Genomic DNA, 27993 nt, shown 5'->3' with positions numbered 1-27993 from the left:
CCAACTGTGAGCCCCTTATTCATCTTCCCAGTTAGTCCTCTGTGATCTCAGCAGGTTTAACCCAGCCTGATAATTAAGCAATCCCTTTCTCCTTGGTCTAAAGCTTCCATACACTGACAAACTAATTCATACTGTCCCTGCTTAGTCTCCTGGCTTCCAAGATCCAGCAGCACTTCCTTGTCTATTAAAGGTCTCATCAAATAAAGAAAAGATGTCTGTTTGGAACTGTTCTCATTACAAAAGTGAGCTGTTCCAAGGGTTGCTGACCATTCTTCCCCCTACACAGGCCTCTCAGGGGTCAGATGTGGCAGGTGAATCCTGGCTGAAGGAGAGAGGAAGCACGGAGGTCCACATCCATGGTGCTGATGACAGGAAGACCCCTGAGGCACACAATTATATCAAGCAGTGACATTGGAGTCAGCTGTGGGAATACACTGATGGTCTTCACACCCCTGTGGATGGTGAGGGAGCCAACAGAGATTGTAGAAGGTAAAATTTGATTCCAAACTTGGGGGACATGAGGGTACAGATGGGGAGAGGGAGGGTGGCGACATGCCTATGCCAAGGAAGATTTGAGCACAGGGTTGGAAACAGGAAGTGCTTTAGCGTATGAAGGATTGGATGAGGGTAAATTATGGCTGTTCAGGGTGAGGTGAATACTTAGGGAGAGTCCAGTGAGGCTGGAAAGGTGATGTCAGAAATCCAGCCCAGTTACAGAGGACTTGCACAGCCATAGGCATTCCCTCACAGGGCCACAGGAAACCCCAGGATTGTTCTTTGCTAGGAATCAGGATGTGAACTGTGAGGAATGGTTAAGGTCTGGATTCTCCAGAGAGCTCTGATTGCACAGCCTGGCCTGGTAAGACAAGACTTCTTGAGTTTTCTCCAGCATGATGGCTATCCTCCAGATTCACAGGCTCCCAGGCGTCAAGGAAAACCCCACACAGAGTCCCGCAAAGCAGACAGAATGCTGGCCTTTGAGAAGAGAAGAAGGGTCTCTGACACGAGGAAAGTACCCAGATCTCAGAGCAGATGCTGAGGGCCCCTCACCCTGCCCCCGATCCTTGCTCCACACTGCTTCCCAGCTCATTAGAGTCACGTCTTGCCACACATACCTCTTGTCTTCACTCTTTCCTGGCATCCTCGATTAGGTATGTGTGCAGAGACAAGCCAGACCGACTGACTCCCCATCAGATGCCTCTTAGTAAGTGTGCCTTCCCCAGCATCCCTTCCAAGCAAGCCCTTTCTGTGCCCTTCCCTGGGGCACCAATCCCCCTCACCTGCTCAGGAATGAAATAGTTTGGATTGGCATGTGGAAGTTCACTCTCCTTTCACCTATGTCCCCTCATGACCCCTCATTCCTGTGCCATGTGCTATCTGCAGACCATTATGCCTTCGTAAAGGACTTGATCGTCAATGCCTCGGTCTCCAAATGTGTCGTGGGGGGTGACCAACATGTGTGGAGACTGCAGGGGAAGAACAAACTTCCATTGATTATTTATTGATTTTTTTTGAGATGTGTTAAAAAAAATTCTCGAACTCTCAATAATCCTTCTGCCTCAGCCTCCTAAATTCTGAGGTTACAAGAATGAGCCACCATGTCTGGTTATTTAGTTAAAGAATATGGCCCTAAGGCAAGGGCCTAGTTATTAGTGTATTGACACTGGTTCATTAGTAATAACAATGAACTGTAGTAATGAAGAATTAACAGGGAAAATTGGGTTCAGGACGAACGGGAATCCCCCAGACTGTCTTTAAAACCTTGTAAACAGAAACTTATGACAAAACAAAAAATGTCATAAAATACCATTCTTTTTGTTTTAAATAAATCTCTCTCATGTGTATGTGTGTCTGTGATATATGTACATGTACACATGTTTGTATGTGTGAGAGGTTAGGCATGTACATGTCTGCATGTGTGTCAAGTGCACATACTCATGTGTACAGGTGTTATGGAGCCCCAAGGTGGATACTGGCAATCTTCCTCTGTGTTTTTCACTTCATTCATTGAGGTTAGATTGCTCAATAGAATACAGAGTTTGCCAGACCAACTTGTCCGGGGGATTTCATTTCCACCTTCAGAGCCTTGGGGTTATAGGTAGGCTGCCATGCCGCCCAACAGTTAGGTGGGTTCTGGAGACCTGCAAGTGTTTTAAGCACTAAGCCACCTCCACAGCCCTATGTTGTCCTTTGCATGACCAGCACTTAGGTGTGCACGGTGCCAAAGACATCATGCACTTATAAAACCACAGCAAAGCTAAGCTAAAGGCTCAGCGACAAGAATGGGACTCAGAATGTAAGTGTCCGGAGGGAGGTGACCAGGCTGCCGTGAAGTCTTTGGTGTCTCAGTCACCCAGGGACTCAAGCCCTTCCTTTCATTCCTTTCCTCTGATGGTAGATTTGGCCTTATCTACAGAGTCTAAGGTAGCTTGTCACCACACTCGTGCTTCCAGAGGCAACCTGGAGGAAGATTGGCAGGTTTAAGTGTTCATGCACCATTTCTGCTCAAATCCCACTGGGCCAGAACATTATTCAGATGGCTTGTGGTGGAGGGCATGGGACATGCAGTGTTCACTGTGGTTGGCATTTGAGGGTAATTATAAGGTGACAATGAACAATGTGACAGTTAGCACACTGCCACATTAATGGCTTTTATAATATATAATGTAATATAATATATAATATAATTAATATAATATCTAGCTATTCATATATTGAGATGGTGCTCAGCCTTTCTGTTTGGTTTTGGTTTGCTCTTCTGAGACAGGGTCTCACCACATAGCCCCAACTGTCCTGAATCTCCCTATGTGGACCAGGCTGGCCTTGAACTTGTGAACTCCCTACATAGACTAGTCTGACTTTGAACCCTCTGTGTCTGAGTACTGGGGGTCCAGATATGAGACACTATGCTCACCTTAGCCATTAAAAAAAAAAACGGTTAGGGATGCACAATCCAAGCATTGAAGCTACCAGCTTAAGACGATGGTCCGAGACTCAAGCATCCTGACGCCTGCTCCTTCCAAGTTCCAGCCCTGTCTGCAGCCCGTGTGTGGGTTCTGTGTCCAGCACTGTACCACGCAGCCTCATCAGTGTTGGGTGTGTTCAAGAGAGTTGCTTCTCAGCTGTGGGAAAGCCTCTGCTTTCTTGGCAGGGTCTTCCCTTTAGTCAAGGAGACGGGAGTGTGGAAGAGAGGTAGAAAGGACAAGGACAGCTTCTAAGCAAGCCGGGCAGACAGAGAAAGAAACAACGACAGATAGAGGAGGAGAAAGAGAGATAAGATGGAGTAGCCAGACACTGGGCCTGGAGCCCAGGACAGAGGCCAGGAGGAGGAACAGTGACAGAATAAGACTGGAGTGTGGGATCTGTGAGGTCACCCATACTCAGGAGTGGTAGTGCACAGCTCAGCCTGGGAGGATGGGGAACAGACACTGTCTGGGCTTACCTAGCCGTCTTTGTCAAGGTGATTTCCTCTGGAATCATTAGAGAAGGGAAGAGGGGCAGGGCTGGGGTGGAAGAGAAAGAGCCCCCCTTCCCACCATGACTTCCTCCGCAGTCCATCACACAAACTCTTCAGGGCGTGGTGCTGTTTAGGGAGTAGGCTTATGACTGGGTTTATGGATTGATCTTCCTGGACTGCACGTGTCTCCACCACTTCTTCCTCACTGCTCACACAGCTATTCATGTCAAGTAGAGAGGAGGCCAAGTGCAGCCAGTAGTAGACCTGGGAGGTCTTGGAAGGCTTCATGGGAGAGGTGTCTATCTCCAAGTGCAGGGAGAGAAGGCAGGAGGAGGAAGAAGGGCCCTCTTAGTCAGGGAACCTTGTGATCAAAGGAGGATGCTCAGAGTAAAAACTGCAGAGTGGAGCAGCCAGGAGCAAGGAAGGAACGGTGGGAGGGAAGGAAGCGGGGGCTGTGCCCCGTATTGGGAACCAGCTCTGCAATAAAGAGACTTTCTCTGAGTGATAAAGGGAGTTGTTTCATGGCCTGTCTGCCGAAGATAGGGGCAGAACCAGGTGCCTGGAACTGGGTCAGTCTGACAATGGGCCACCTTCTCTGCACTCACCAGACCCCTGGACACTAAGGTCATCCTTACAAGCATGGGGGGGGGGTGCACAAGGGGCTGGTGATGAAGGCTGTCAAATCACACGTGGCCCATGCAGCACTCCACTCCTGCAGAGCTCATCCGTCTTTTTTTTTTTTAACTACCACTTTATTCTGCTTTCTTGCTAACCCGCTCCATTCTCTTCCCCGCCTGACACACTCAGTTCTGATTCTCTCTCAGTCTGGAGCCCTTCCCTTTGCTCGTCCCCTCCCCCACACTGTTGGGCTCCTTTGCGGCTTATTTCTTCACTTGGCACATTCTGCCACGTTCTACACACTGCTATATGGTGACTGGTCACCACTGAGGGTTGCGCTGGCTAGATTGTATCTTCTTGACACAAGCTATGGTCACCTGAGAAGAAGAGGGGTCCTCGACTGAAGAATTGCCACCATCAGATTGGCTCATGAGTAAATCTGGGGTGGGGGGGCTGTTTTCTTGATTGATGTGGGAGGATGGCCATGGTGGACCCTGACAATCCTGGGAGATGTAAGAAAGGGAGCTGAGTGTGAGCCTAGAGAGAAAGTCAGTAAGAAATGCTCTTCCGTAGTCTCTGCTTCAGGTCCCGCCTCCAAGATCCTGCCTTAGCTTCCCTTGAAAACAGACTATAACCAAAAAGCCAAATTATCCCCAAGTTGCTTTTAGCCAGTGCTTTACCATAGTAGCATTGTACTAACTAATACAGTGGTGACTGGAGTAGAATACTCGTAGCAGCAGACAATGGCTTAAACAAGGCTTGGTGGTGTCAGTGGAGACCTGGTTCCCTTCATGCCTTCCTGACATCTTTAGCAGCTTGGGCTTGTTGTCCATGGGCACAAGATGGTTGCAACTATTTCAGGTCATGCCTCCTCACAGAGCCATGAGAAGTCGACGAAAGGAGACTCTCCTTATAAAATTAATGGTGTCCTTTTTTTTTTTTTTTTTTGTACAACACCTCTTCCAGTTCTTCTTGTCCAGTGCTTGAACAATGGAGGAAAATGATATTGTCTGTAATTATCCCAGACTAATCCAGATTTATGCATTTGTGCTGGATTCAGCTGCCTCAGCAGATACGCCCACAGTAAGCACAGGTAAGCACATGCTAGCACATGTAAGTACATGTAAGTATATGTATGTGTGACCCCAATGTTGTCTGGGTCTTGGACACGCTGTTGGTTACCTTTTCTCATTACGGTGATAAAACACCTGGTAAAATCAGTGTCAGAGAGGAGGGTTTATTCTGGTTCATGGTTTGAAGAAATATCGTCTGTCCTGGTGGGGAAGGCACAGAGATGGGAACAAGAAGTGTCTGGTCAAAAACAAAAAACAAAAAACAAACAAAACGCCGGGCGTGGTGGCGCACGCCTTTAATCCCAGTACTTGGGAGGCAGAGGCAGGTGGATTTCTGAGTTCGAGGCCAGCCTGGTCTACAAAGTGAGTTCCAGGACAGCCAGAACTATACAGAGAAACCCTGTCTCCAAAAACCAAAAAAAACAAAACAAAACAAACAAACAAACAAACAAAACAAAACCAAACAAAACAATAACCATTAAGCTGGGCCTATGATCCTAGCACTTGGGAGCCAAAGGCAGGGGATTTCTGAATTCGAGGCCAGCCTGGTCTACAAAGTGAGTTCCAGGACAGCCAGGGCTATTCAGAGAAACCCTGTCTTAGAAAAACCAAACCAAACCAAACCAAACCAAACCAAACCAAACCAAACCAAACCAAACCAAACCAGAAACCAAAGAAGCGTCTGGTCCAATGGCATTTGTAGTCAGGAAGCTGAGACAATGATGGTTATCAACTGACTTTCTCCCTTTTTTAACTTATTTTTTCTTTTCTGACTTCAGCCTATGGATTGGCACTGCCTGTATGCAGGGCAGGTCTTCCCTCCTCCGTTAAACCTCACTGGAAACCCCACCACAGACACAGTCAGAGGTATCTCCTGAGCGACCCTAAATCTTGCCGAGTATAAATCATGATTAACCACCAGAGCCAGGAGTGTGGCGCACACACTAGGAAGCACTAGGAAGGCAGAGGAAGACAGATCTCTGAGTTCAAGGCCAGCTTGGTCTACAGAGTGAGTTCCAGGACAGCCAGGACTGTCACACAGAGAAACCCTGTCTTTTTAAAAACAAAAAACAAAACAGAAAGATTAGCCATCAGAGTGTCCAATCTAATGTTCTCCCAAGTCCAGATTCATATTTTCCATTTTTCTTCTGGATATTTCCATTTGGATATTACAAAGGGCCCCAGAATTTAACATGCCCCTAGCTAAGCACATTTCTTTGTCTTTGTTGGGGAACAACCCCCTAGCATCAGGTGGATTTGAAATGGATGAGAATTTTCCCTCACACAAATCCACTGAGATTTGGGGTTTTGATGGCTAGTGTAGAGTTTTCTCTCAGTTCCATGCTCTAGAGCAAGGGTTCTCAACCTTTGGTGGAGGTGAGGTTCAAATGGCCTCTCACAGGGGTTGCCCAAGACCAATGCCCAAGAGAGATGTTTATCTTATGATTCATAACGGTAGCAAAATTACAGTTCTGAGGTAGCAACAAACATGATTTTATGATTAGGGGTCATAGCACCATGGGGAGGAATTATAATGGGCTATAAAGCTTTGGGAAGGCTGGGAACCACTGTCGTAGGGGAATGGGACTGTTTTGAGCAGAGTAAAGAGTCTTTCTGAGGCCAACTTTCACAGAGTCTGGGCTGTCCCCACACACTGTCTGCAGGCTGGAGAAAGCCAGCTGTTCTGGTTGGGAAGCTGGAATCCTGAGAACAGAAGGAACCCAGAATTGCCACCCCAGACTAAGGCTGAAGGCTTAGGAGCTCTCCAGAGAGTCACTGGTACTGGATCACGTTCAAAGGCTGATGAAGCTGGAGTGTAGCGTCTAGGAGCCAAGGCAGGTACAAAAAGGTCGCTCCAGGAGAATCAGGCTTGGGATGCAGGTGAGCATGCCCTTCCCCTCCTGCTGGCACCATCCGGGATGGTACCACCTACATCTGTGTTGAGACTTTCCTAATGATCACACAACCCCTGGACCAATAGTCTCTGGAGATACCCTGATAGATACCAAAGCACAGCCTAGCCGTAAACACAATGAAGCATCATAACTAATTTCACTTTCAGTCTTTCCCAAAGGGCAAGAACTATAAAGTGTCCTCCTTACCCCAGGAACATAAAGTAAGCTAAGAAAAGCAATAAAGCTAAAACCCAGGTGTTCTGCCTTCTCCTTCTGGCCCTCCCTTGAACCTCAGGTTGTAGAGTCTCTTCCAAGCCTGAGGCTGGGGGTAGAAAGTAGGAATCAGAGGCAGGCAGAGTGGGGTGACCCAGTCATAGTGACCCAAAACTGTAGGTGATATGGATTGGCCTTCTGCAAGCCCGAGACTCTGTGCTCATCTCAGAGGGCTGAACTCTGCACTTGGCCTGGTTTTCTTCCCCTTTGGTCCATATCAGGCCTTTCTCAAAAATAAGTCCGTTTTCCAGGCAGGACTGAGAAGAACCTCTAATACTTCCTTGGTGGGGATGAAGTCATGGGCTTCCCCAGGCCTCCCTGCCACTGTGCAGAACTCATCATTATCCTTCAGGGAGACTTCAACATTAAAGGCTTTCTTTCCTCCCTGAAGGATTCCCCAGAGTCACCATGAACTCCCATCCTTTGTCTTTACATGGTCTGCCTTTAGCCAGGATCCATGGCCTCAGCTGACTTCTGCCATCCCCATTTTTTATGTCCAGCTTCATCCCATGGAGAATTAAAAGCAAATAAGGTCATCAAGGATAGAGTTGGGAGTGAGCTGCCCCAGAGTCAATCTTCTGCTCTGGGTTCCCAGTACCAGACACATAGTAGGTCTTTATTTTCTGAGTGAGTGAGTGAACGAATGAATGAAACTAAGCTCTTACAGATAGAGATTTGTTGACTGCAGTTGTTTTGGGGGGCAGCCTCACCAGACTGTGACGTGCTGAGGTAAGTCCTGAGGACCAGTCAACACTTCTGTCAGTCACTATGTCTTACACTCCTCCCCTTTTCTTACATGTTGCTCTCAGCTACAGAGCTGCACGGTCCAGTGTTTTACATGTATGTATGTATGTATGTATGTATGTATGTATGTATGTATGTATGTAGTGTGTGTGCTTTAATACAAACATCATTTGATGAAGGGTCTGCCTTCTTATCCAGTTGGCTTTGTGAGCTTAAACAAGTGGCATTACCTTCTGAGCCTTTATTTATTTATTTATTTATTTATTTATTTATTTATTTATTCATTCATTCATTCATTCACTTATTTTAAAGAATGCCTTATTTTATTTATATGAACAAGTACATTGTTGCTGTCATCACACACATCAGAAGAGGGCATCAGATCTCATTACAGATGGTTGTGAGCCACCATGTGGTTGCTGGGAATTGAACTCAGGTCCTCTGGAAGAGCAGTCAGTGCTCTTAACCACTAAGCCATACCCCTCCTTCTGAGCATTTAGATGGAATGATTGTCAAGATCCCTACAAGGCCCAGTAGCTCAGGATTATCCCAAGGGGACAACCTAAGGTTATTTCCTTGTTATTTTGAAGTTTTACCCCAGATTTATTTCCAGATGGATTTTAAGTTCCATTTCTGATGGGAGAGTAGAAAGAAAAGCCTATGCCTGCTATAACAGGAAATTCATTCATAGGACTTGGAACAAGACACAGATATCCTCTTTATAGTATTGGAAGCTCTACCCAGAAAAAGGAAAAAAAAAATGAAGTTATCACTGTCTGTATATGGTGTGACTGTCCACAAGAAAACAGAGCAAAGTTGTAAGATACAAAAATCAACTAAAACGAAACAAACAACCCCCCCGATAAACCCAGTTCTGTTCCATAAAATTCATAATCTTAAAATATAATTCAGCAGCCCATAACAGTAGAAATATAAAAATAAGTTCACTTAAGAATCCGAACAATCTGTACATGAGAACCTAGAAAGTATCACTGCCCACTGCTAAAGAAGACATAAACAAACAGAAGGCAGACCGCATTCATGGCTGGGAGACAATACTGTTTATAAGAAAATATTGCCCAATGAAATTCAGAGGTGAGCACTAGAAAGCCTGGAACAATTCTAAAATAGGAAATCTCTCACTAACCTTCCTGTGGATTCACAGGGACCCAGGCAACCACAACATAAAAGTGAACACACACACACACACACACACACACACACACATACACACACACACCATTCCCAACACCTTTCTGAGAAAACATCAAAGGACATTCCATGACATTGCTTTTGGCAGTGATTTTTAGCCCTGGAAACATAATTTTTAAATTGAATACATAAAATTTAAAAGCTTACATGGCTCAAAACACATTTTCAAGAGGATGAAAATACAGAGCAGAGCCACACTCAGGGCTGGAGAGCCTGCTTGGTGATGAAGAGCCGGCTTGCTGACCTATTTGTGCTCTTGCAGAGGACCCAAGTTTGGTTCCCAGCATCTGCATCAGGCAGCTCACAGCTACCTGTAACATCAGCTCTGGGAATTCTTGCACCCTCTTTTGTCATCCATAAGGTACCTGGACATAGTCACATATCTAAACACATACTTTAAAATCTTTTTTTTTTTTTTAGAAATTAAAACACACACACACAGAGAATTGGGGTGGTAATCAGCAAATTATACATCCCATAAAGATTTAATATCTAGAACACCCACCACCCAACAGCAAACGGACAACCCTATCAAACACTTGCCAATGGGCCATAAGTTGGCTCAGAGGGTAGAAGCCCTTGCCACATAATCCTGACTCTCTGAGTTCAATCTGGAGAAGCCACATAAAGGTGGGAGGAGGGTATGGACTCCACAAAGCTGTCCCCTAACGTCTCTCAGTATGCCACGCACATGCACTGCCTCCATCACCAAATACACAATAATAAATAAAAGCAAATGGGGCTTGGCAAAGAGGATATACAGGTGATCGATAAACACAGGCAAAGATACCCTGTGCCATTGGTGGAGAGGCATTAAGGAAGACTCTCCAAGTTTACCTCTGGCCAACACGTACATGCATACATATGTGCATAGCAAGCACCCCCCCCCACATGTACACATACACGCACAACACACAAACATTTTTAGGTGGTGAAATGGTGAAGATGCATGTATTGCTACAATTTTTTAAATTGCTGAAGGAAGCGACTGGAAGAGATGAGGCTTTGGTGCCCCACAGAGGCTGGCTCCTTGTCCCCCATCTGTCCATCAGTGCAGCCTCCACTTGGCTTGACCGATGCTCTTAGGTGACCCTATCTTTGTACCATTGGAAAAACCAGAGAGCAGAAGAAAGCTAGGTCTTAGCATCCCTCTGATGCCAGCTGTTCCCTGCATCAGAGAAGGACCTGCAGCTCGGCCAGTGGGAACTGGGAACCATCAGTTAACCCTGGAGCTCTCAGCACAGCTGTCTCAGCTACCTCTGCACTTCTCAAAAAGCAACTATGTCCTGTCAGGGCTCAGACCATACTCAAGGAGATCATATATGCTTGTAACCACTCTATCTGTGGCAGCTCCTCTGGTGCCACTTTCTGGCTTTCCTTTGTCCCCTTAGCCTTCATAGCCAACTGACCCAGGCTGAACATCATCCCAGAGCCAAGCCCTACCAGTGCTTCCCAGGGATCTCCGGGGCTCTCTATTCTCACGGCCACATTTGTCTCCTAAATTTTGCCCTTACAGAAGGCTTGACTCTTACATTTTGCTCTGTTCCCCATCCCATCAGTGCCTCAGCAGCTGTTTCTCCTCTGGAGTTCAGAACTGCCCCCACCCCCCACCCTAGAGCATCACTAACACAGGCTATTCTGCTCACCAGACTTTCCCAAAGGTTGGGATAACTGGCTGGTGGGACAGGGAAGGAAAAAAAATCTACACATTGAAGGTCAGACACCACTGTTCCTAGAAACTCTTTCGTTTTTTCAAGACATTGAATGGTTTTCACTGGTTATCCCCTACCCTGCCCTGAGTGCTGTAGTCCCTCCACGCAACTGGGACCCTCTGTCTAAAGACTGTCTCATGCCCTGGGTCCCAATCTGTCATTAACTTTAAGACACCTTGGTTCCTGATAAAAGTCACTCGGCCTTTAACTTTAGTATCACTCAGAGAACTATTTCTCATTGTGTATCTATAAACCCCTTTGAGGAATGTTCCTTAACTCCAGACATTGCCACTGGGTCAGTTAGTCAGGACTGCCCTGGGGTTTGTGGCTTCCCCATTTCTGTTGTAATGTGTCGTGGGTTGTAATGAGACTACAGAAGGAGACTCTACATAGCTGGGACACACTGAGCGCATCCAAGGGAGATGGAAGTCGTTGGTGACAGTCCCAGGTGTTAGGGACACAGGCATAGACATCCTGGGCCCCAGCCTCTGGAGAGTGAACAGAGGGCAAGGAATGTCACCCAATGAGATCAAGTTCACAGCCTGCCAATGCCTTTTGTGTGTAGACTGAGTGTGACAAGCATTAGAATGTGGCCAAGCAAGGCAGTGTACGCCTGGCATCCCAGCAGTGGGGAGGTCAAGGCAGCAGAATCAAGAGTTCAAGGCCTGGGGCTGGAGAGATGACTCAGTGCCTAAGATGGCTTGTTGCTCTCGCACAGGTTCTGTTTAAGCCCCTGCATGATAGTTTACAATAGTCTGAAACTCAAGTTCTTGGAGATCCAGTGCTCTCTCTGACCTCCATGGGTATCAGACATGCTGTGGGGCATGCATATACATGGAGATGAACATTCATACTCATAAACTTAATAATAATGATGAGTTCAAATCTAGTCTTCAATACATAGTCTAAGGTCAGCATGGGCTACATGAGGCTCTTTCAAAAAACAAACAGATCTTCAGCCAGAGAGAAAGTATGAGTGGCAACCTAGGTTGGGTAGGATGAGGAGAAAGGAAACCTAGCAAAAGCATTTTGGAGGGGAACAGTGTTCTTGCTGGGTTGCAGGGGAAGTAGAAGCTGTAAAGGCCATTGTCACACCCATTGAGAGGTTCAGACAGTGTGGGGATGTCACTACAGGAACACATGGACCAATCAAGGAAGACAGGGAACAAACAGCTCTCCATGCACCTGGAATGGGGAGGAGTGACAAGGTGCCATGGTTTACAGGAGGAGGGACCACACGTTAAGTGAAGCTGGAGAGATCTGTTGTCTGTTCAAGAGAGAGGACACCTATTCCCTCCACACACCACACACAGATAAGCAACTACACTCACTCATTTAAGTGTTAAAGGCTGGAGGATGGCTCAGCTGGGAAAGTGCTTGCCACTCAAGCATGAATATATGAGTTGCAGCCCTAGAAACTGGTGGTGTGAACTTGTACTTACAGCACAAAGGAGAAGGAAACTGAAGGGTGCCCGGGCCCAATGGTCAGCCAGCCCGCCTCGTGGGTGAGTGGCGGGCCATGAATGAAACTCCTAAAAGACAAGGTGGATGATATCTTAGAAGAATGCCTAAGGTTGGCCTCTGGCCTTCGTGTGCATGTACACACATTGTGGGTAAATGCATATATTCACACATGAGCATACATACACACATTTGCTCTTGCACATATGTGTGTGTGGGGGGGTGTAAACACACCCATACAAAGAAAACTCTAAATCTACAGGGAAGTATTTCTCAGAGTTGGAAACAGTTTAGCCTGCAGATTGCCTGTCTTGCATATTCTCAGCACCACACATACAAAATGCTAATCTTGGAGCTGTTAAGGAACTTAAAAAATATATTTTTAAAGGAAACTGGTGCAGTAGTTGAAAATGAATTCACTTGAAATATGTGTAATTGCCAGTAATCAGTAAGAAAAACAACATGAACCTTAAGAAAAGTAGAAATAAGACCTGTCAGACATTCCACACACAGAGATGCTCAAACTCACTGGTGACCATGCATTCAGTCAACTAGAAGACTACAAAATCTGGTCAAGGACCTGGAGAGGTGAGACAGCTTAGTGATTAACACTGGCTGATCTTCCAGAAGACCAAGGTTCAATTCCTAGCACTCATCTATAACCCCAGTTCGAGGCTTTCTGAAACCTTCTGGCCTCTTCAGGTATTAGGCATGCATATGGTGCACAGATTAACATGTAGGCAAAAACATACACATAAATAATAATTAAAATGACTTCAGCAACCAAATATCAAAGTGTAGGACCACACACCTATCACTTAGAATTCATAAAATGGTTGCAACCATCCACTTTGAAGATGCTCATGCAACCATCTGTTTTCTGTTCCTGCTGGAAATACTTGAGGCTAGGTCTGTATAAAGAAAACAATTGTTTGTTTAGTTCAAGCCTCAGAAGATAAACTTACAGACAATGTGGTGTGGGCATCTTCTTTATGCTGATGAAGCACCTTGGCGGCATCAAATGATGGCAGGTGGACTCCTGGAGGGAACGTGCCTAAGAGAGAAAGTTGGCATGGTGTTACATGAAGCCAGAGTCAGACTTGGGTTTTCCCCTTTTCATTTTGGATTCTTGTTGAGACAAACTAATGTATTCCTTTGAAAGTGCCTGGGACAGAGTAGATACTCCTAACTCTGCTGTTAGGATTGTCACTATTTGCTAGGCTCAGTGGCAGGCATCAAGAAAGAAAGGCTAGGGTCTAACTTCTGTCCTTCCTTGAAATGAACAGATGTCATTGGAGGAAATGGAAGGTGCTCAGAGAACTCACTAAGTCCTTACAAGTGACTGTTGGAAGAGCAGAACACACCAACAGGGCTGGTGGACTTGAACAGGGATATCTCCAAGAGACCGGGAGAAATGACTCGTCTTGAATCCAAAGACCCTGATCTTTTTGAGCCTTCTAAACCAAGGTAGCAAATGTGAGCCGCTAAGTCCGTACCTGTGGTATTCCCAAGCTACCACAGGATGGGATATCATGGGATGTGAGGAGACTTGGAGATGGTTGGTTAGTTTGACTAGAGAACTCACAACGGCCTTCCAGATGTGGATATAGAGACAAGAAGGTAGCTGAGTGACCTGGAGGGCTCCAGATGTAGCCACCCCTGAGGACAGGGGATGAATCTAAGTATGTGCACAGACCTTCTAGTCTTAAGAAGTTAAACCTGCCCAGGCCATGATGTTTGAGATCTTTCAGAGAGTTCAGAAAAAAATCATCTTAAGAGTGTGGAGGTCAGTTGGTGATGTGGATGCATAATCCCAGCACTTGGGAGGCAGAAGTAGGCAAATCTCTGAGATGAAGGCCAGCCTGGTCTACAGAGAGAGCTCCCCACACCCTAAAAAGAGTATGGTGGCTGAGAGTAGATGGGGCAAAAGATAAGCTTGAATTAACCAGAGTCCTTAGGTATCCTGGTTCCTGGCCCTGTCTTTATTAGGGGTCAGCCAAATGATCCCCGTAGGCTTGCATCAATGCCTGTCTCTAGGGACATGGATGGTGTGGCCAATTGGATCAGTAATCAGAAGCAAAGCCCTCAACATGTCATGGTATATACCATGGTATATTGTTACATCATTGCAATTGTCTGTCTCTTAAGCATACATTGCAAGATCTGAGTAAAGAGGCAGATATTCCCTGCTCCCCTGCTCCCCTGCTCCCCTGCTCCCCTGCTCCCCTGCTCCCCTGCTCCCCTGCTCCCCTGCTCCCCTGCTCCCCTGCTCCCCTGCTCCCCGCTCCCCTGCTCCCCGCTCCCCTGCTTCCTGCTTGGGTCAAAGGAAACCCCAAGTGCATTTATGTCTAATGCTTTGAGCCTAGCTTAGATTCTAAAGACATCTTGGCTTGCAGAGTTCTAGACCCTGGTGTTTAGAACTGAGCCTCTATAACTAGTCTGCCTGAAGCAGAAGGCGTTTCTGATATCACTGCTCTCCCCAGGATAGAAGTGGTCTTTCACCACTTGATTCTACAGTCTCTGGGCCTCAGAGCTCAAGGAGTTGAGAATGGGGAGCCGGATGAGTGCTACCGTTGCTAGCACCAGAGTCACAGGCCTCCCATAACCAGCATCAGGTGGCAGAAAAAGAAAAAGAAAAAAAGGAAAAACAAACAAATAAAATGGCTCTCTCAACTGAATTACAATGCAAGGTGGAGATTCCACGTGACTGAATTCTTGATACTTCTTGTACTCAGGGCAATCCCATATCAAAACAAATATAGACTAAACCCTGCATTCTTAGTCTCCGAGATGTTAGTTTTCTCTCCGTGAAGTAGGAATTGCTCTGAAGGCTTTCCTTTTGGCTCGAAGGGGCCGGGACTTCAAGGAGATAGGGAGGTGTGAGCCTTTGAGCACCTCTTCCTCTGCTATCAAAGCATCTTTTGCCCCAGGCTCTTGAAACCTCTTTAAAGCAGCATCATATTTTCATCAACTAAAAATTGCCCAAGAGAGACGTTGTCATTACGCGCCCTCGGTGGGAAGCTGGCACCCATCCCCACATTCCTCTATGATCACAGAGTCTTGTTGGTCCAAAGAGACCACAAAGGGCATCATTCTTCTGCCTATCTGCGGCAGTGTCTGGTAGAAATCGAAGGCATCTCAGGGGCCTCCTCCCTCTGCTCGGGCCCAGGCAGGCTCCCTAAATGCTGCCATCAACACCCAGGTCCTACAGATAGCTTATTCTATTTGCCAAGCTGACTTTTGACTAAACCACTGCTGACCCACCGAGAGGACTTTGCTCACTGGCCTACCCACCTCGCTAGTGAGTTAAATGAATAGGGCATGTCCAAAGTTCCTTGAGAAGAGGGGAGACAAGAGAAGACCTGTGAAGGAAGGTAAGGACTCCCTCCACCTGCTCACTCAAAGCTGAGGTCCACAGAGAGCAGGTATAGCCTGTATTTCCCACAATGTAGAGGAGTCCTTTTCTTTGTCTCTAACATGTAATTGGAAGTGAAAAGGACTTGGATCTGGCTCTGCCGCTGACTGAATACTTGACCTTGGGCAAACGCCTTAACCACCAAGAGCCTCAGTTTCCTTAGCTCTCAATTAGGGATAATGACACCCACCCTGCAAGGCTGCCGTGGTGCATGAGGGCTGACTAGATCAGAGCAGACTCTCAATAAATGGTCATTATAAGACCCATTAAATTGTCTTCCATAAATTCCACAAGCAGCAATTGAACACACACTCTTTATTCATTCATTCATTTGTTCAAACATCCATCTGTCCATAAAATATTTACTAACAGCATTGGGTTGTGCTCAATGGGGGTTCTATTAAGAAATAGAAAGCCTGGTTTCTGGGCTGGGGTGTAGTTCAGTGGGAGAGTGTTTACCTGACATACATGAGGCCTTGGGTTCCATCCCCAAAACTTCTGTGATGAAGGAGGTACAAGTTAAATGGGAAACAATAAAGCAGAGAGATGTTGTCGTATACAATGGGGATCAAGCTCCATAACTTTAATGCCCTGAGAGTCAAGGGGCCTAAGCCAGCAAGGTGGAACCCTCCACATTCAACCCCAGAGGGACTTACTGATGGGTGGCCACACCAGGCTCGGATCTTCAAGTGCATGAAGAGGGATTCACAGCTTTATCCTTTCTGCTGTGAAACCAAAGGTCTCTCACTTCCATGGACTCTCCTCGCCCAACTGTGTTCTCTTCTGTACATGGTCTCCCCAACCCTTTATGGATGACTGAGTTTTAAAGTGGGGTGATAAAATAGAACCCTATAAAATGCAAGGCTCACATCGCCTGCTTTTGGACTGCCAAGATTCTACAGGTAAAGATGAAGCTGAAGGACACCTTGAAGGTTGAAAAGATGGTGTTCACTGGGGAAGGAGCAACTTTGAGCAAGACTCTGAGAGCTGGAGACAACAGGACTAAGAGGAAAGCTTTGAGGAGAGTGGGTGAGGATCATTGGCTAGAGCAAGTAGGTTTAGTACAAAGTACCCATACAATTTTTATACGTTCAGGAAATTTAATGATAGAATAGCACTTGGAAGCTGGACGTGGTGGTTTCTATGTATAATACCAGTGCTTTGGGGGGCTGAGGCAGGAGAATCATTTTAATTTTCTGGAAATCCTGGGCTATGTAACAAACTTCAGGTTAGCCAGGGCTATAGCATCAACACCATGACATCACAATAAAGCAACAGCGACTTTATGTGGAGCCATGCTGATCTGGGCTTTACCTAATGGCATAATGCATGAGCCAATGTTCTAGTTTGCAGAGGTCAGAAGAGGGTGTTGCATCCCCTGGAGCTTGAGTTAGGGATAGTTGTGATTAAAGCATATTTATAATTTTTAAAAAATTAGAAAATGGTAGTTATAAGCTCCCATGTGTGCGCTAGGAACTTATCCTGGGTCTTCTACAAGAGCAACAAGTGGTCTGCAGCCAACTCTCCAGGCCCTCAGCTAGCTTTCTTATGTATCCCAGACACATCAGCCTAGGAACGGTGCTGCCCATAGTGAGCTGAGCCCTCCCATATCAGTCATCAATCAAAACAATACTCTATAGAGATAACCACGTGTCAATCTAACTGAAACAACTCTTCACTTATCCCAGGTGACTTCAGGATATATCAAGTTGACCATGAAAACTAAGCCAGGCAACTTCCTATCACTGTGATCAATACCTGAGACAATCAAGTCACAGAGCAGAGAGAGATTTGGGGTTATGGTTTCAGAGTTTCCATGACTGGTGAGGCAGCATATCAATAGTTATATGTGATACAACAAACCTGCTTACCCTAGATAGAGTCAAGGAATGAAAGACAGGGTGGGCCTGAAGGGTTCCGAAGCCCTCCAAGGACATACCCCGTGGACTTAAAATCCTTCAACCAGGCTTCACCTCTTAATGGCTCCACCTCCTCCTAACAATGCATCCCTGGGGAACCAAGTCCCTAACATGTAGGAGCTATTAAGGTAATAAATACAGCAACCATGACCTCGGGAAGGTCATGCAGCCTTTCAAATGTCAGTTTCCTCAAGGACAAATTGATGGCGATGACAGTACTGCTTAGTGATGCAGGTGGTAATGCTGTGTGAGGTTAGGGAGGGTTTATGCATGCTTTATAAACTGTAAAAAGCATCCATGCTGTGCCTAGTTATAAGGCCCGTACACCAGAGAGAATCGTATTGTTCACCAACATGACGATGAGCAAAAGTCTAGGGGGCTACCCATTCAGAACAACCTGAGTAAGAGTTTTGGCTCATTGTGTGGTTTTCAGTAATTTCTTCAGCTTCTGAGCCTTGGTTTCACCACCTAATGGGATTAATTATGCTTATTTTCTGTGCCATTATTAGATACCAGTGAAATCATATTTTGCTCAGACCGATCTTTCAGTTCATTGAAAGGAAATAAGCAAGAATATTCCAGTGCACACCTTTTTTATTTCTTTTTAAAGAAGACAGGGTTGCTGGCCCAGAACTTGCTATATAGACCAGGCTGGTTGCAAGATCAACCTGCGTCTGTCTCCTGAGTGCTGGGACCAAAGATGTCCACCACCACACCTGGTGCCAGTTCACTCCTATTCTGATCATTAGAATGTGGAAAGGAGAATTTCTCAGGAGCAAAGGACACCAACAGCCTCTGTCCCACCTGAATGGGACAGTAATGAGGAATGCAATGGCAGGAAGTGTGACTGGGTGCAGCACTATGGGAGTTACCACCTGTAGCTGAATGAGTAGCTTATGTTAGAAGTTTAACACAAAGCTCTGCACTAGCCTGTCCTCTCAAGACCCTGTGTTTGGTAGTGTGCGTGCCCCTACAGATGAGGAAAAGTCAACTCACAGGACCCACTGTAAGTAGCAGCATGAGGTGCAAAACAAGGCCAAGGATAGAGTCAACTTTTCTCCAACTCAGTCAACTGTTGGGCCCTTTTCTCCAAAACAAGGTCAATTGCTTAGGTGTCTATCAGAGAAGCCAGGAGAGCTGTTTCCGGTGAGAGAGTTGGCTGTCCGCTCTTGGGTACTGTACAGTTATCCATCCATCCATCCATCCATCCATCCATCCATCCATCCATCCATCCATCCATCCAGCTTTTGCTGAGAATGGAGCCCAGAGCCTTGTACAATGCTAGCCTAGTGTTCTACCACCAAGCCGCTTCCCTATCCCTCATCACAGCATTTAGATCAAGAAGGCTCAAAGCCATGTTCTCATGGAGAGAGCGTTATCTTCCAACATCCAGGACTCTCACTAACTTTGCCTCTCTCTGTGACAATACCCTAAATCAGAAATTTGCCTTCTCTATTTGTTGGGGCTGGGTCCGTCAACTGGTCTCTTCAAACGTCTGAGGAAGAAGCCACTGTGGAGCTCACTGGATATCTGGGATCTTTGTAATACCAGGGACAAGTTCAGAAGCACAGATGGTAACCCTGGTGGAAGCATGCTCCCTCTGTGTTCTCTGGCCCCACACCTCAGGATAACCGAGAAGACTGTGCTGCTGAGGTCTGAGGTCAATGTGGATGGGACATGCCTGCAGCCCTAACGCCCTACTCCCCTGTCCTGAAGGCACTGTTCCTGTCCACTCCACATGGTTCCACAGTCTCCGTCATTAGATGAGTCAACCATCAGGAGGGTGAAAACTAACCCCCCTGGCCAACCCCAGAGCAAGAGCAACATGTTCAAACATCCTGTCATTACCACCAGTGATAATAAGGGGAATAATGAGCAGGAATTACTTTTATTAAATAAATCAGGCAAGTGCACCTTATAACACGTTCCGGAGCCACGAGGAGGCCCTGTAAGTGCCGGGATGGCGCTGGAGCTGGGGCTGGCCTCCATTAGGAGTCGGTTTCTTTACAATTACTCGTTTGAGCCCAGCAGGTCAGGGCTCATCTCCTAAGTGTATAATAACATAAATGGATTTTCTGTTTATCAACTAGGACTTTGTAAGTGTGTGCTTCCTCCCAGTCAACTCCTCATTTTAATAGATGCGTTTTGGAAACAGCATTGGCCTTGTAGCTGGTTAAAAGGCAGTTAACTGTCTTGCTCAGTTCGAGAGAATGAGGACAGCCCGAGCTTATCCCTACATTAACCCTGTTGCCTTCTCTGGGGCCCAGTGCAATATCTGATGTGCCAGCATGGGGAGGGGGTGGAAGGGTGGGGATGAGGGGCTGGGGTGCGATGTGGTGGGAGATGGGAGTGTCCAGACACTTTTGAGAGCAGGATGTCTATGATGGCTCCATATACGTTACCTCCCCTCCTCATGGGACTGAGATAGTTTTTTTAAATGCCAGTAGTAATAGATAGGTGGGTGTGCCAGTTACTTGCTGCTATGGCAAAACGCCGGACTAGAGCAACTTGGGAAACCAAGGATTCATCTTGGCATCTGGCTTAAGAAAAGATATGGTCCACCATGATGGGAAACCATAGCAACAGCAGCACGAGGCCACACTGCATCTACAGCCAGGAAGCAGAGAGCAGACAGGAAGTGGGTCAGGCTGTAAAACGTCCAGGCTGGCCTCCCCAGGGCCCACTGCTTCCAGGGAGGTTTTACTTCCCAATGCACCACAACCTTCCATAGCAGCACAACCCGCTAGGGTCCTAGGAGTCAAACACGTGAGCCTATGTGGGAACATTTCACATTCAAACCAGAACACGGGGTATATAGAGAGCTTCTGAGTGAACTGTATCTGCCATGGTGGAGCTGGGTCTGCCACTGGGGGATTAGGGGTATGGCTCAATGGAAGAATTCTCACCCAGCATGCCCCAGGCCCTGGGTTCCAGGCCCCCAGCACTGAAACACAGAGATTTAAAAGAAGTCCACTATTGGAATTCATTCATTCACTCTTTTTTAAATTTTTTTATTAGATATTTTCTTTATTTACATTTCAAATGCTATCTCGAAAGTTCCCTGTACCCTCCCTCCGCCCTGCTCCCCTACCCACCCACTCCCACTTCTTGGCCCTGGCATTACCCTGTACTGGGGTATATAAAGTGTGCAAGACCAGGGGGCCTCTCTTCCCAATGATGGCCAACTAGGCCATCTTCTGCTACATATGCAGCTAGAGACACGAGTTCTGGGGGGTACTGGTTAGTTCATATTGTTGTTCCCCCTATAGGGTTGCAGACCCCTTCAGCTCCTTGGGTACTTTCTCTAGCTCCTCCATTGGGGGCCCTGTGTTCCATCCAATAGATGACTGTGAGCATCCACTCCTGTGTTTGCCAGGCACTGGCATAGCCTCACACGAGACAGCTATATCAGAAAGGATGGACCATCCAGAGACTATCCCACTTGGGTATCCATCCCATAATCAGTCAACAAACCCAGACCACTATTGCATATGCCAGCAAGATTTCGCTGAAAGAAATTCATTCTCTCTCTCTCTCTCTCTCTCTCTCTCTCTCTCTCTCTCTCTCTGTGTGTGTGTGTGTGTGTGTGTGTCCACACACTAGCAAGCACCTTATTAGTGAGCTGTAGTCCCCTCAGTCTTCTGACACCACATTTGACTTGATTAAGAATACATTTGGCCTTCAGTATTTTTGTGTATTTGACCTATGTATTCATGCCTTCCTTCTACTTCCCTTTATATCTCAGTAGGTTTTTTTTTGTTTTGTTTTGTTTTTTGTTTTTGTTTGTTTGTTTGTTTGTTTTTGTTTTTTCAAGACAGGGTTTCTCTGTATAGCCCTGGCTGTCCTGGAACTCACTTTGTAGACCTGGCTGGCCTTGAACTCAGAGATCCTCCTATATCTGCCTCCCGAGTGCTGGGATTAGAGAAATGTGCCACCACCACCACCGCCACTTGGTAACAAGAGTCTTCTTGGCATGTTCTTTAGTTTTAAAACAACCATTTGAAAGATAAGCACCATTAGTAAAGACAGGCCCAGGTTTCCCCGTTAGAACCTAAGTGAGCCCTGCCCTATCCCATGGCTTCTGTTTCTGTGCCTTAGCTCTCAACAGTTAAAAATGCTTGGGCTCACCGAGGAAATCAGAATGGAAGTGACTCTAGCTCTGCTCCTTTCCAATCAACCATGGAAATGGCAGAGTAGATAGCCCAAGGCGTGAGGACTGGACCATGCCAGGAAGAAAGTAATTCAAAGTGGGTTCCTCAGAAACTCACCGTGGACATACAGGGATGCTTGGTGGGAGGAGCCAGGGTGAAGGCCAGGGGTGGACTCTTGGATATTGCTACTTATTTATCCTTGTCTTTGGGGACAGGATGAGAGACTGGGCATAGAGTTGTATCACAGTAGGGTCTAAGTCAACTGCCATGCTAGTTATAATTCTACTGACTGTGAGCAATGAAAAGGTAATTACAGATCCAATTAAAATCCATATAATTAAATTAATAAACAGTAATCAGCAATTTGGGGCTACGTAAATTCGGTCTTGGGGAGGGGTCTGTTCTATTATTGACCTTTTTAGTGACGCATGTCCAGGACAATAATAAGAGGCAGACTGAGTCAGTTCCACTAATGTTTAAGCTCTCTGTAGGAGGTGACCACACCCTAACCCTTGAGTATCTCCCAGCAAGCAGGTGCTCCCTGGGAAACCCCCTGTAGAAGGAGCCAGGAAGACAAGCATGATCTCGTTATAGGATTTAGTCACCAGAGGGAGAGCTACACTCCTCAAGGCCTTGGCCTGGTACTGGCCACCGGGTCCTCTCTCACTGAGGCCTGAGTCTGCAAGGCTGAGGTCGTGAGAACAGAAGGGGACATCAATGTAGTAGCTCTGAAACTTGAGGGTCTTTAAACAGAACATCTTGCAAGGAGAAGAGCAGCTCTGTCCCCTTCCTATAAAATGTCATGTGACAAGGGACCTGTGGGGGTGGGAGTGATGAGCCCCAGGTAGCAGAGCAAAGGAGTGACCCAAGGGAAAGACTGGGCTCATGTACTTGAATCATTCCAATAACAGAAAGCCAGTTAGTGTTTTGTTTATTGTTTTTAATGTGTGTGTGTATGAAAGCGTGTGTTCGTTTGTTAGTATCTGTCTGTGTGGTATATGTAGTGTGTATGTAGTGAGTGCGAATGTGAGAGCATGTGTGACTGCTTTAGTATCTGTGTGTGTACACGCACATGCATGTGCAAGAGCACAAGGCAAGATGATCAGGAATTTAAGGAGAATCGCTTCTCAAGCCATCCTGGGATACTTGAGACCCTGTCTCAAAACTAAACAAGGGCAGATGGGGATGGCATGCCTCTAGTACAACTTTGGGAGACCAAATGGAGTGGGCACCAGTGAAACTTCTCAACTTCATACAAGAGTGTGCGCACACTCATAGGCAAGCACGCACTAAATAAATGTTTAAAAAAAGAAAAAAGAAAAAAAAACCCTAACCAACCAAACAAACAGAAACAACCAAACACCCCTGAGATTTAATACATAAAGTGGCTGCCTCTTTCCCCTCACAAACTCCTCCCATCTGCCCTAGCAGTGCTGTGGGTCTCAAGAAACCTCTGATGCTAGCTCAAACGCCAATTTTAAGTTTTTAAATTTGTTCTATTATTATTATTATAAGTTATTTTGCATTGAAAATATCTCTAATCCAAGTGCTCTGGCTGTAATGGTGGCCCCTGTTACCTGCTTAACCTTTAGTGGTGGTATCTTTTAGAGGGGGGAGTCTTGAAGATCAGAAAACTTGAGGTCTGGCAGCAGGTGGTTCCCAGGGTGGTATCCCTGTGGCTTTATCAGATGTCCATAGATGATTGATATCCTGTGTCTCTTTGAACCAGATGTTCCTCAAACTACATGGGTGAAGGGTTCTGCTATGAAAGACTTTCAACACTGATTGTGTAAGATAATTGGAATTCATTTGCTGAGCACAGATTCCTGCTAGTTTGTGGCATTTAAATGGAGGACACCAAGTTGAGACACCCTGTGGAATATAACCCATCAGCTGGCACCCTTGGGGTAGAAAGGCCTGCTTCCCACAGATATGCAGGGAGTAGTCAGCCAAGGAAAGCAGGACCCAGGCTGTCCTCGTGTGGAAGCTCAGTCTCCACACTCAGTCAGGCAGGGGACGTCCTCTGTCTGGCCCTCAGTGCTCTCATCCAGGAAGTAGGAAGATGAACCGTGGAGTAGTGTGAATTAAATTCACATCTTTACCAAGCCTGAACTCCCCCCTCTGCTTTGCTAGCAACTGGTTCCAGTTAGGATTGAGAGTAGATAAACACACCTTTTTAGTCATCAAACTACCCTTTCAACTAATCCAAAGGTCTTCCAACCAAGGAAATACATGGAGGGTTCAATACATCTTGCCTCCTGCTGCCTAAGGCTCTTGCAGAAGGAAGTTATGAAGAATGCCTGATGGAACCTGGAACACAGATTATCACCTACTTTAGGAGTGAAACTGCCTACTGGCATGTGAGGCAGGACCAGGGCTGTTACTACAGTGAACTTCCATTTACCCATACTGATTGTTATCTAGAAGCAAGATGTCCTCAGAGAGATGGACTCCTGTTATACTAAAGGATTTACAACACTGCTATTTCCCTAAACACCGACATAATATTCCGATTCCCTGGGCAGGCCCTTGGTGTTTGGCATTAGAGATTATTTTAATCTGTGTCTGTCATCCACATTGGTTGTCACTCTTGTGTTTTGCACTGGTGGTTCTCACCCCTGGTGGTAGCCTAAGACTTACCTCCTGCTGTATTTATTTGTTTAAGATAAACTTATATAAGCAGTATGGGAGAAGGTGACAGGAAAATGTCTTGGAGAGACTCAAGGGAAAGCAGTTACTTTTTGTTGTTGTTGTTGGTACTGGATTCACCTAACAGAAATCTTTTCTTCCTCATTTCACGTTTTAGGTGTATGTTGGTATAAGAAAAACAATGCTTTCTCCTAAAGAAAGAGCAAGGTTACTTGAGGCAGCCCAGATGGAGGGTCTTGTAAACAGCCCGGAGGCAGAAAGATGGGGTTGATAGATAAACTGGCCCATGATGAAAGCCATGGATTTAGATCTGTGATCAGGGACACAGAAGTTTTGGGATATGTAAGAATCTCATTTCTCTTGAGGCAGGCAGTAGATCTCCCTTCAGCTACTTTCTTCAAGGTCATGTAAAAGTGTCCATGTACTTCCTAGGCACACTCTTGAAAGGTGTGGTATAAGATCGGTGAGTAGAAGAATGGTTAGTACTGAGGACAGAGTCAAGATCAGATGTGTCAGCAGCAATGAGGTTAACCAGTTGGTTTATTTGTAGGCACTATACAGACAGGTTAAATTTCTAAATTCCAGTATGGCATATTCTCAGACTTGGATGCCACTCAATGAAATATCTACATCTTCCATGATTCATGAGTAAGATCTTGAAGGGAAAGAACAATTATCTTCCCTAAGAGATTCCCTGGGCAGGCCCTTGGTGTTTGGCATTAGAGATTATTTTAATCTGTGTCTGTCATCCACATTGGTTGTCACTCTTGTGTTTTGCACTGGTGGTTCTCACCCCTGGTGGTAGCCTAAGACTTACCTCCTGCTGTATTTATTTGTTTAAGATAAACTTATATAAGCAGTATGGGAGAAAGTGACAGGAAAATGTCTTGGAGAGACTCAAGGGAAAGCAGTTACTTTTTGTTGTTGTTGTTGGTACTGGATTCACCTAACAGAAATCTTTTCTTCCTCATTTCACGTTTTAGGTGTATGTTGGTATAAGAAAAACAATGCTTTCTCCTAAAGAAAGAGCAAGGTTACTTGAGGCAGCCCAGATGGAGGGTCTTGTAAACAGCCCGGAGGCAGAAAGATGGGGTTGATAGATAAACTGGCCCAAACCCCTACCCCTCTCGATATACTCCTCTGCCCCATACTGACATCAATCTGTATCCTCTGCCATGATTTAAGGATCATGCAGTGGTGAGAACCTTTCAAAGTAAGTTCAACCCCAGGACCCCTTCCACAGAGGTGAGGCACTGTCTAAACAATGTCACTTGAAAGATGGGTCTCTGCTCTCTGTAAGGGAATGCTCAGAGGCCCCCTCTTTGTAAAGGGTTCAAGAAATCCCTTTCATCTTTGTTTCTTTTAAGCAGCTCTAAGGGGACTTCTCTGGTGAAAACACACTGCTGCCTGCTTCCTATTCATGTGCAGGAAAAAGGGCCCCCCTTTCCCCTGCTCCCAATTGGGCATTCTTGCAGATAACTGCTCACTTACTCATTTATGATATGGAACAGTGTAAGCTTGGCTGAGAACACCACTGTCCATGCATTTAACTCCTACAGGAGAAAAGGCAGACAGATCTCTGAGCATGTAGGCATATTGTACAGAATTAAAGGAAAGCCAGGCAGAGGACCAGTCTTTGATGTTAGCCACAGTTCAGGTGCTACTCTCATTCTTAAAAGTGTGTGTGTGTGTGTGTGTGTGTGTGTGTGTGTGTGTGTGTGTGTGTGTGTGTGTTTGGGCACATAACTGAAGTGTCCTGGAAAAGCTATGCCAGAGTTGAGGATTCTGTAAACTGATTAGAACTTTGCAACTGGAGTGAGTGGGAATGATACAGATCAGAAGCCAAGATTGTAGAGAGCTGTTTTTAGCCTCCTTTATAACCTGACCTTTTGACTATCAGGTCAAACCTTTGGTGTGTACTAATTAAATAAGTTATTAACAGACCTATTGCTTCCATTAACCAGACCACCTAATGTTCCTAATATGTGTGGTGAATGCATTGACTGTCTTTGTTCTTTGACTATGAACAGGTCAAGTCTGTTTGGAATGTCATTTGGAGCAACTTAAACCCATGCTCCTAGGACATGGTCACACATATCTGGCTCTAAACACATTCTCTCTTATTTCTCTTGCAGTGAGAACTGTGCTGTTGCATCCTCAGGCAAATGATTTCTTCTGTAAATGTCTTCTTGGCATGTCTATGAAGAGACGTCCTCAGAGCCAAACTGCCTTTATCTTCATCAGATCTGTTTGCAAGAGATAATCATAGCTGACCATGTTAACTGTGACCTACTTTTATATAAGGGGCACAGTGCATCATGGGACCTTCACATGAGTATCCAGGCACCCCTCCAAGCCAGCTGTATGAAAATCTAATTGTACAAAGCCTCAAGGAGTCTGTGATGGCTAATCTTGGTTGTCAACTTGAAGACATCTAGAATCAACTGAATCCCAAGCAGCTAGGTGTTGAGAAATTTTCATGATCAAATCATCTGAGGTCAGAAGACTCACTCTAAATCTGGGCTACACCTTCTGATGGCATCCCGCATAAAAGGACACGAAATAAGGAAAGTTTTGATTTTTGCCTGCTTGTCCTCACTCTTACTGGCAAGTTCATCTAGTCTGCTGCTGTGGCATTCTTTCACTGGTGTTAGAACCTACTTCTTCATGACTGAAGACTATCTAAGATATCCAGCCATGTGGACCGAATAACTACTAAATTTATGGCCTTTTTTTTTTTTTTGGAGCAATAGATATTCATTGTTGGACTAGACAGACGACAGCCCGTTAGCCACTCTAATAAATTACCTTTAGTGTAATATTCTTTCTATCAGTTCTGTTTCTTTAGAGATCCCTGATTAATACAGAGAGGCTGGAGAATATAGATGAGAAAAGGACTAGGGCAGGGAGCTCCATCTATGTAGCCTCAGGGAAGTTATCAGCCATACTGGGTACAGATCATCCGGTGTGGCTTAAGGCTACCCATATGACTACCTGTAACACCTCACCCATTGCTATGTAATAAGCCTAACAAAGTCATTGGTTTCTAGGATGAACTTGGGTGGAATCTATTTTGGTTTGGGTTGAGGTTCTTAGGGAAGGGGTAGGTGGTGTTTACAGCCCATCCTCAGGGAAGGAATTTTAGCAACATGTATGTAATGTGTCTGGAACATTATACACTATAAACAAATGATAATTACAGCAATTTTGACTGAAGTTGTTCACAACCCATTTCTCAACAGGTCATTATCGTACACATGCTCCTAAGACAATTGGATAGTTAGAACACAACTGTTGAAATACAGGAAGTATTTATAACAAGATGAAGATTAACAGGCAGCACTCCATAGTTGGAACTTCAAATGCAAGACAGAGTCAACCACTTCTCTTGTTGCTGTGACCAAACACCAGACA

The 27993-nt window shown here is 45.8% G+C and overlaps 1 long non-coding RNA gene across 1 annotated transcript; it reads left to right on the top strand.

The window, feature by feature from the left end:
• The first annotated feature begins 285 nt into the window (after positions 1 to 285).
• LOC147003800 (uncharacterized) lies at positions 286 to 27993 on the top strand. The gene is made up of 3 exons (XR_015047562.1): positions 286 to 489; positions 5042 to 5168; positions 26715 to 27993. It is a non-coding gene; the product is annotated as an uncharacterized LOC147003800 (long non-coding RNA).

This window comes from Mus caroli, unplaced genomic scaffold (genome assembly GCF_978045245.1).
Source record: "Mus caroli unplaced genomic scaffold, Mus_caroli_1 scaffold_7, whole genome shotgun sequence".
Lineage (NCBI taxonomy): Eukaryota > Metazoa > Chordata > Mammalia > Rodentia > Muridae > Mus > Mus caroli.
Note: the sequence above shows the minus strand (reverse complement) of the source record. Positions and strands in the feature narration are given on the sequence as shown.